Genomic DNA, 10,156 nt, shown 5'->3' on the forward strand with positions numbered 1-10,156 from the left:
AACATTCCTGCTCAGCTCTCAGCAAAGACACAGGGAGACACCAGAGCTTACCCCCTTCCCCCCGCCCCAGGAAGCCTTGCCATGAACTTGACACTCTCAGCACAGGCTGTGTGCTCTGCGGGGATTCGAACTCTGCACAGAGGGCCTGGCTGTCAGGGATGGGGTCCCCACAAAGGCGGCACATCCTGATAGAGCTCTTCCCACAGCAGGGCATGACTTCCCCATGGCCGATGCACGAGCAGCGGCCCCAAAGCTCAGTGTTCACACAATTGTGCGACACAGAACAAAGCAAAGGCAGACACAGGTTCTGTTGGGCTAAACGTGAACTGGAACCCTGGAGCCAGGCTTTGGACCTGCCTTCACCTGTGCTGGAATTCTTCGTGGGAGGAGCTGATGGTGTGCTGTAGAGGGCCGAGCAGACTGGGCCCCACCCCCGATCTTCATGATGGCCAAACTCACTCCTGCAGCCTTGTCCCCTGCCCTCGCATCTGTCTTGTCCTGGAAGCCGCTCTGACCTCTCACCTGCTTATTCCTCCTCATCTACTGCACCCCAGCCCTGCTGGTCTCCTGAACTATGAATGTACCTGGGGAAAAGAGTGTTCTAGGCAGAGGGGATGTTCTGTACAAATGTCCTGAGGTCCAAGGACGGTAGGGAAGCCACTGGGGCCTGAGCAGGATGAGTGAAGGGTAGAGAAGTAGGAAGTGGCATCAGAGGCAACGGGGACCACATGCAGAACCTGTGGGGGCTCTAACAGAATCAACGCTGAAAATCCAACTTTCCAACTTGATGGCTTTTTACTTAAAGTTTCACAAGACTTTGCAAAGCTGGGCGTGCAACCCTGTATAACCGTTGCCCAGGTTTGTCCACTGTGCAAGAGGCAGGATCTTCAGTTTCCCACAAGCCCCACCAGTCCCTGTTGCCTCCCTTGCCTACTGGCTTTGCTCCTGACCATTGCCTATCAGCCCCCGGAGTAGGCACTTGAGTTTCTAACCCTTTGCAGGAGAGGATCCTGGGAAAGACAGTGGGTGTGGATGTGGAGGGAGACAGTAGCTTGCCCCTCCCCAGCTCTGGGAAGACAAGCCCAGACTTCCCCAGCAAGGGGCCCCTGGAGGCTGGGTTGAGCGCTCCTCCCCACCAGGGCTCCCCACGCTCTGCTCCAGGCCGCCCGCTGAGCCAGCGACTCAGCAGGGGAGGCCGAGGCAGGGGCACCCGAGGGGACGCCTCGAGGAAGGAGCGGAAATATTTTCCCAGGGAAAGCCAACACTGCTATTTGTTTTAGTTGCTTAAATTATACGTGTTATTTATTTTTTAAGTGGTCTGTCATTACTGGTGAATGGGGAAGACACCCGACCTCACGATGCAAACAAAATTTTCGATATTACTCTGTAGTTATTAACAAATGAGCTTTTCATCTTTGGAAAACTGTGCTGTGTGCGAAGCCGCAGGGGCTGGGGTGCTCCTTATTGGGTAATTACAGCCCCCGGGGAGGGCGTGGCCTGCGTCTTCCGAAGCCGACAGGGCGGGGCTTTTCTTGCCTTATCCATTGCTTTGCAGCTTCATTCAAAAATACCTCCTGGTGCCTACCTGGTCCAAAGAGCCACGGCAGACACACAGATCGATAGAGAACCAAACCACCACTTAGACAGGACCTGCGATGGGCCACGCCCTCTTCTATGTACAACTCATTTAATCATTCCAGCAGCCTCCCATTTTACAGGTATGGAAACTGAGAGAAGAAAGGAACAAGAGACACAGCACAGGCTTCTCCGGGGAAGAAGAGATTCCAAGGCTATGAAGAAACTATGGGTGTGATCCCATGATGGAGAGGGACTGGAAGGGGTCAGCTGCTGATAGGATGGGCAGGGCAGGCCTCCCTGAGGAGGGTTGGGGGAAGAAGTCATTTGTGAAGGAATCTTAGGACGAGGACAGCAAGTGCCAAGGCCCTGAGGTAGGAATAAGCTTGGGGTTAAGAAGGGAACCAAACGCGGGAGCTGGGGTTGGTTTAGCTGTGGCAACCTACTTGCTTTCCAGTGGGGCCATGATGGTCCGGGGCCAGGAGCTTCGGCCACCCAGGCAAGAGGTGGGATGATGGTTGGAGCCAGGAGTCGCTCAGGGTGCAGGGAGAACACTCAGGCGTTTGGACTGTCCCTCACGGGTGGGTGGCTGGCCCGGCTGGGGGGGCGTGGGGAACACAGCGAGTTGAAAGGCATCTCCCCAGTCTCTCACCCTCTCTGCTTAGGAATCCCTCGTGACCTTTGGACACGTGGGGCTTCCCCATGACCTCCTAACACAAAAGTCTGGGTGGCAAGCCCAGGAATCTGAATGTTTGACCAGCGGCCTGGAAGATTCTGGAATAGGCAGAAATTAGAGAACTGAGTAACCAAGAATTCCTGACGGGGGCCCAGTGTCTGTTGGGTGGTGCCCTGGTCTACATGTCAGCCGCGTTAAAGCTCACAGGGACTTCTGTTAATGGCGTGGAAACGTGGTCTGATCGCAGTGTGTGGTGGGGGCCTCTGGGCAGGGGCGGTCAGGATGGACTGCGTTATCAGGGCCCAGCTCCCCGTGGCTCTGCCCGAGATGCAGACGTGGACAAGAGTGCTTGCAGCCACGGGCCACGTTCTGCAAGCTGTCAATCAGGCTTACTGCTGGCAAGGGAAGGGCTGGCCTTTGGGGGCAGATGACCTCCTGTGGTCACGGAAGCTGACGCCCAGGCTTCCACTGCCCAGCAGGGCTGCCGCCTGCCTTGGTGTGCGCCTCCAAAAATGGCAGTGGAGTTTGCCTCACGGCCCTGGGCTCTCCCTGGATCCTGGCAGGGAAGTGAGGACAAGTGACTCGGTGTGCACAGCGGGCCTGGCCATAGGGGCTGTCCCCTTGTAGCTGCCAGTGGTCAGTGGACTCTTCCCCCATCACGTGGCCATCGCCAAGTCACCCAGAATTCCCACGCCTTTGTGAAAGGGTGTGCAGTGCAGGTGGCTGGTGTGGCTGGCACTGCATCAGGCTCTCTGGAAGAACCTGGCCTGGGGCCTGAGCTCCCCACCCTGTGGGCACTGCCAGCAAGCAAGCATTCAGCTCCCACTCCAGCTCCGGGTCCCTTTGCTGAGATCCTGGGGGGGCCGGGTTTGTGGGCTGAGATGGCAGGGCAAGGGGAAGAGGTTGTTGACTGTGACCTGCTGCATAGCCATCACCCCAGGGAATCCTGGGATAGCAACCAAGGGAGTTACGCAGGCTAGGTGCTCACTTGATTCCCAAGGGATGGACTCTCACAGCGCTGCACCCTGTGCGTGTCCCAGCTCCCCGTGCAAGCAGGAGGTGGAGAGCGAGCAGAACCTCGCTGCAGGTGTCCGTGTCTGAGCCACAGCACCCATGCTCAGCCCCCACAGTGGGCCTGGCCCGGGTAAGGCTGGCTTGTTGAGAAGGAAGCACCGCCACGAGGCTTCTGCTTGATGCCGACGGAGCGAGACAGAGAGGGGCCCCGTGAGGATGAGGAGGGCACAGGGAAGGGCCTCCTTCATCACCCGGCTGGGACCAGGTCCCCCATTGCCTGTCACGCTCCCTCTCTATGGCACGGCACGCAGCGATAGTCACTCCATTTCACTCGGTTTTTCCCTCCTTCCCAACTGGGCTGTCCCCCGAGACCCAGGTGTTAATGAAATCAAACAAAATGAAAATGGGTAAATTATTGCAAAGCTATGAACACCTCCGCAGGGCCACGCCTCACTAGTTTCCAATACCACCTCATTCGGAGGCCGCCAGGGAAGCCGAAGCAATTTTGTCCCCTGGGCGAGGAGGGGGAAGGAAGGGACAAAAGAGACAAGATATTGCAATCAGGAGGTCGCTGACCTGGGCTCCTGTATAATTATAGAATTTCATCTCGGGCCAACTGGACTGACGGCGCAGCTTGTTGGCAAATTAGTGGCGAAAAATAAAGCAATTTTTAGCATCCTCGAAAGAGTCCACTCCAATGGGTGTGCGCGGCTGAGAGTGGGGGCGGCAGGGGTGGGTGGAGACGCGAGGCGCACGTGGGAAGCAGCCGATCTTTCTGACCGACAGGCGCCTTGCTTGACCTTGGGACCCGGGGCCCCTGCGTGGTGAGCCGGGATGCCTCTGGGCTGTGTCGTCCCTGTAGAAGGTGCAGGGGCGAGACCCTGGCCCATGCCACCCTCTTCCAGAATTGGCAGCAGCGAGTTTCCTTTTGTGCAAATACTGCCCACACCGTGCCAGTTGGATCTCTGGCTTTGCCTTGATCAAATTTGAGTCCTTCTGGCTCTTTCTCTCTCTCTCTCTCTGTTTTTACTCTTATAAAAAGAACAGCAAGAATGTTCACCTCATCAGATTATTTTTTTTTAAAGATTGACGTATTTATTATTTACTTATTTGAAAGACAAAATGACAAAGGGAGAAAGATCTTCCACCTGCTGGTTCACTCTCCAAATGCCTGCAATAGCTGAGGCTGGGTCGGGCTGAAGCCAGGAGCCGGGAGCTTCATCTGGGTCTCCCACACAGGTGGCAGGAGTTCAAGGGCGTGGGCCATCACCTGCTGCTTCCCAGGTGCATCAGCCGGGATGCTGGATCGGATGTGGAGCCGCCAGCTGGGACTTGAACTGGTGCTCTGCCGGGGGGGATACAGGTGTCACAAACAGTGGCTTACCCTGCCTCACCACGCTGCCTGCCCCTCATCAGGCTCTGAATAGCCCAGTCTGTTATAGATGAGAAAGTTCTCTGCACACAATGAAAAGTGACACTGCTTGCTATTGTTCCTTCCAAGCTTCTATAGTGACAACCGGCTTTGAATTTTTAGCGGAGAGATGTGGCTTTAGCCTCTCCCTCTCTGCGCCCTCACCCAGTCGTGTGTGTTAACCCCAGCCCTTTCTCTGCCGCCCGCAGAGCTCTCATAGGCTGCTGAGCCAGCCTGGGGGGCCGTGGGGAGCAGTGTGGTTCTTGACGTTTCTGGAGAGGTCAACATGGAAATGCGGATGGCTTTGATTTCTAGAACAAGAAAGGAGAGAAAGGGTACTGAGTTTGCAGGCTGTCCAGTGAGGCCATGTGTGGTCACCGGGTTGCGGGGGCAGGGGAAGGAAGGAAGGTCACCTGTCTATAACCTGTTGATGATCTGATTCCAGGTGACCGCCCCTGGGAGAGTCCCCAAATATAAACCAGAGAGCACCTCCCGGACACACTGGCACTGCTGCTGTCCAGGAATTGGGAGCAGAGGGAACCATGGGACGGTTAGAGAATGTTACAGGTGGCGTGTGATGGAGTGGTGTGAGATGTAAGATCCAAGTGTAGTCGGCGTTGTGAAGAGGGAGAAATTGGGAAGCTGGGGTGAGCTCAGAGGGGCTTCCTGGAGGAGCTGAGATTTTTTTTCAAGGAGTTGAAAGGAGAGTACCTGAGCACGGTCTTTGAGTTGAGCCCATTTCAACTTGGTTGAAGCAAAGTTAAAACAAAAAGGACTTGTTGCTTGGCTCACATATCCAAAAATCCCAGGTAAATCCACAGGATCCGAGTGCTGCAACGACTCTGGAGTTCTGCTTCCGCGCACCCGTCTCTGAGCTCTGCTGCGCCCGCTCCGCCGCTGTCCGTGCTGGGTGGCAAGGCGCCCCTGGCGGCCACGGTTTACAGGGTCCTGTGTCTCCAGGTGCACGCCCCAGGCTTTAACTGATGGCAGTGATGGAGAGACAGTGTGCAGAGGCCAGCGCCATGGAAAGGCTGGGATGACTTGTGGGTCCTTGGAGGAGCGGGCACGCCGCCCCATGCAGGGCCAGAGGGAAGCCCTGGCTGGAGTCAGGAGGCAGAGGGAGGGGAGGAGGAACACTGAGGCCACGGAATTACTGGGTTCTTGGGGAACAGGCCAAGCATTAGGAGGTGCTGTGGGTAAGCAGTTTAAAATGGGCTAACTTGAGGGGCCGGCGCTGTGGCATAGCAGGTAAAGCCGCCACCTGTAGTGCCCAAGCATGGGTTTGAGTCCCGGCTGCTTCACTTCCGATCCAGCTCTCTGCTATGGCCTGGGAAAATAGTGGAAGGTGGCCCAAGTCCTTGGGCCCCTGCACCTGCATGGGAGACCCAGAAGAAGCCCCAGGCTCCTGGCAAACTCTCTCTCTCTCTCTCTCTCTCTCTCTCTGCTTCTGCCTCTGCCTCTCAAATAAATAAATTAAAAAAAAAAAAGGACTGGCTAACTTGAAAAGTTCTGGTGGGCTTTGGGGCACAGGGTTTTGCTGAGGGCCTGGCCCCTGGCCTTGGATTGATTTAGGGCATGGGCGATGCCAGCCTGATGCACGAGAGTGGAATGCAGGAGCTGGTTGGAGGTCTGGACTCAGGGCTGGCAGCTTTGCACGTGAGAGCTGTGTGCACAGGTGAGTTCCTTATGGTCTCTGGGCCTTGGCTAATCTCGGGAGGGGAGTCTCTGCCTACTCACTGAGGCCACAAATACCTGAGCACCAAGAATACACACAACAAGGAGGTCAAGTCCATGCAATCGGCCCACAGAATGGACGTCTGATAGGTGAGCAGGGAACAGGAGAAACCCCAGCACCCTGCGTGCCTCTCACTCCTGAGAGCCCCGGTGGGGGGTGGAGGTTCCTCAGACCGGTCAGGTCCAAGGGATGTGCCCACCTCGGAAGGCCAGGCAGACCCCACGGGGAACACGGGGACAAGTTGCCGTGGTGACTGGGAGCCCTGGCGCCTGCCTGGAACCCCCACGCAACCTGGTGAGAACAGGCTTTGCTTCGTGTGGGCGGAGCTTAGGCCGGGCCCTGAGGAGCAGAGCGCAGGTGCAGCCCTTTGCCCAACAGCCTTCCCTTGTAAAGATCCCAGATGCGGGTCTTGCTTTTCCGTGACTGCTGTAACTGACCTGGTCTCAGGTATTCAAATGTCTGATGCTGGCGCTTCAGGCGGGGGATTGAGCTACTGTGCCACAGCAATGGCCCCTTAGCCCAGTTTCTTTCTTTCTTTTCTTTTCTTTTTTTGACAGGCAGAGTGGATAGTGAGAGAGAGAGACAGAGAGAAAGGTCTTCCTTTTGCCGTTGGTTCACCCTCCAATGGCCGCCACGGCTGGCGCGCTGCGGCCGGCACACCGCTCTGATCCGAAGGCAGGAGCCAGGTGCTTCTCCTGGTCTCCCATGGGGTGCAGGGCCCAAGGACTTGGACCATCCTCCACTGCACTCCCGGGCCACAGCAGAGAGCTGGCCTGGAAGAGGGGCAACCGGGACAGAATCCGGTGTGCCGGCGCCGCTAGGTGGAGGATTAGCCTAGTGAGCCGCGGCGCCGGCCCAGCCCAGTTTCTAACATCAGGCCCTGTAGCCTGCTCCAAGCTTGTTTCCTCCCCGTCTCAGCCTGCTGGAACTGGCGACACTGCGGTAGGAGGCGTGGGGAGCAGGGCCTGCGGGCACTCCTGCCCCCTCTTTTCCCTCTTGTCTGCGCTCTGGGTGTTCCATGGCCTGGATGTGGGGCCCTGGGGTGGGAGGGTGAGGTCACACTTGGCCATGACAAAGCAGTCACCCGTGTCCTCAGTGCTGGCTTTCGTGGGGGCATTGTGGTTTTCCCAGGAGGGCTCTTTGCAGGGCAGAATTCTGGCTGGGGGGGCAGTGCTGTGGCGTAGTGGGCTAAGCCTCCGCTTGTGGTGCTAACATCCCATATGGGCACTGGTTCATGTCCTGGCAGCTCCTCTTCCGATCCAGCTCTCTGCTATGGCCTGGGAAGGCAGTAGAAGATGGCCCAAGTGCTTGGGCACCTGTACCCACATGGGAGACCCAGAAGAAACTCTTGGTTCCTGGCTTTGGATCAGCGCAGCTCTGGCCGTTGCGGCCATCTGGGGAGTGAATCAACAGGTAGAATCTCTCTCTCTCTCTCTCTCTCTCTCTGCCTCTGCTTCTACCTCTCTGTAACTCTGCCTTTCCAATAAATAAATCTTAAAAAAAAAATAAACTGCTGGCTGCTTCCTGATTGACCTCAGCGGCCTTCCTATGGCTCCTGTTCCTTGCAGGGTACCCTACACTGGTCAACCTGGTACCACTAGGACAGCTACCCTCTGCGGCCTGCAGGAAACCCATGCAGCCTTGCTGCACTGGACTGCGGTGGTGCAGGCTGCCTTGCTGCCGTCTCTCTGCACCTTGCCATCAAGGGCTGCCCCAGCCGGCCTCCTGCCCCCAGGGTTTCCTGAGACTTTGTGTGTATCCATGCTGTAGCAGGCATACACCTGTTGGTGCTGTGCCTTCTACGTGGCTTTCTGCTGCTAGCCCCTGGGCCCTTCTGCAGGCTTTCTCTGGTGCTGGGAGTTTGGCTCCAAGTGCCAGGGGAGTTGACATAGCTGGGAGGGGCCCTTAACCCAAACCAGGGAGGACGCAGTGGGTGAGTAGCCCAGCTTCCCTGCCCAGAGGTGGGACAAGGTGGGTGCATGATGCCCCGAGGACCTGCTTGACTCCCGCTTAAAGAGCCTGACATGGTGTAACTTGAGCTCTCCTGCAGAACGTGCAGGCACTTATTGCCTGTTGTGTGACAGCTCAGTCAGGGACTTGAGTCAGGGACAGAAGTCTCCCTCGCCAGTTTGTTACAAAAGTGTAGCTGATGCACAGCCCCCGCCATTCCACTCCCAACAGAAGTACACTCGTATGTTCACCTGAAGTCTTGTACAAGATTGCTCATGGCTGGGGCCAGCGTTGCGGTGCTGCAGGCTAAGTCACTGCTTCTGTCGCCCGCATTCCACATCCGACTTCTGGTTCGAGTCCTGGCTGCTCCACTTGCAATCCAGCTCCCTGCGAATGTGCTTGGAAGGCAGCGGAAGGTGGCCCAAGTGCTTGGACCTCTGCCATCCATGTGGGAGACGTGGATGGAGTTTCAGGGTCCTGGTTTTCACCTGGTCCAGGCCTGGATGTTGTGGTCATTTGGGGAGTGAACCAGATAGAAGCTTCTCTCTCTCCCTCTCTCTTGCTCTCTCTCTGCCCTCAGTTCTCCCTTTCTGTCTCTCTTTCTTTTTGTCACTCTGCCTTTCAAATTCATTACCTAATTAATTAATCTTTTAAAAAGCACTATTCATAATAGCACCAAATGAAGGAAACCCATGCTCACGAACAATAAGAGAGAAGGACCCAGCGATACGACCACACAATGGGCTCCCCCCGAGCAGCGAGAAGGCATGAACCTCTGAGACTCACAAAGCAAGGCTGAGCAGGAAGACAGACATGCGATTCCGTTTCCAGGCGGGGCCTTTGAAAGGTGTGTGGGAAGATGAAATTAAAAGCTGAGTTTATTTTTATGCAAAAAAGGGAAGTCCACACACAATGTTTCCATAATACACAATTTCCATGAACTTTTTGAAGACCCTTCATATGCATGGATTTCAAATTTTTTTGCACCAAAATAAACATATCTTTTAATTCCGTTTTCATGATCTTTTTGATGTCTCCCCATGTAATGTTCAACACCAGACAAATTTAATCTACAATGAAGAAGTGGGGTTCTACCTACAGACTGAAACGCATTCTGGAACATTGCAGAAATTCTATATGTGCACGTGGACTTGTATTTGCATAAAATATCCCTGGGAAGACACAGCTGGTTCTCTCTGGAAGGAGGAACTTGGTGAAAGGGATTGAAGAGAGAATTCCCTTCCCATTCCCTGTTTGTTCCCATATTGATTTTACATTTTATAACCCAGAATGAGTAAAACAAAACATTATCTAAAAAACAAGAAGCCAGGATCCTGCTGATCTAGAGGAAGGGAGTATTGACTGGAAGTGCTACAAGGAGACTGCTGGAGAGGTGGGGATGCTCTCTTTTTGTTGAGAGAGAGAGAGAGAGAGAGAGAGACGGGGGTGGCGGGGACAGAAGCTTCTATCTCTTGGTTCGCTCCTCAAATGCATACAACAGCCCGGCCAAGTCCCGGGAACTGGGAGTTTGATCCTGGTTTCCACATGGGTGGCCATCGCCACTGCCTCCCAGGGCCTCCATTAGCAGAAGTGGGAGTCAGAAGCCAGAGCCTGGTTACTGAAGCCAAGTGCTCTGAGGCAGGATGAAGGCGTCTTAACTACTAGGCCAAATGCCTATGCCTGTTCTGTTTCTTTCTTTCTTTTTTTTATTTTACAAGCAGAGTTAGATAGTGAGAGAGAGAGACAGAGAGAAAGGTGTTCCTTCCGTTGGTTCACCCCCCCCCCCCCCGCAAAT

At 55.4% G+C, this 10,156-nt stretch overlaps 1 long non-coding RNA gene across 1 annotated transcript; it reads right to left on the reverse strand.

Annotated features, from left to right (window-relative positions):
• Window positions 1-4,354: 4,354 nt before the first annotated feature.
• On the reverse strand, window positions 4,355-5,818 carry LOC149120949 (uncharacterized). The gene is made up of 3 exons (XR_016224574.1): window positions 5,388-5,818; window positions 4,842-4,987; window positions 4,355-4,610 (listed from the first exon to the last, which is right to left on the reverse strand). It is a non-coding gene; the product is annotated as an uncharacterized LOC149120949 (long non-coding RNA).
• Window positions 5,819-10,156: the final 4,338 nt, after the last annotated feature.

This window comes from Oryctolagus cuniculus, chromosome 18, assembly GCF_051225735.1.
Source record: "Oryctolagus cuniculus isolate XC-2025 breed Fujian yellow rabbit chromosome 18, ASM5122573v1, whole genome shotgun sequence".
NCBI classification, from domain to species: Eukaryota; Metazoa; Chordata; class Mammalia; order Lagomorpha; family Leporidae; genus Oryctolagus; species Oryctolagus cuniculus.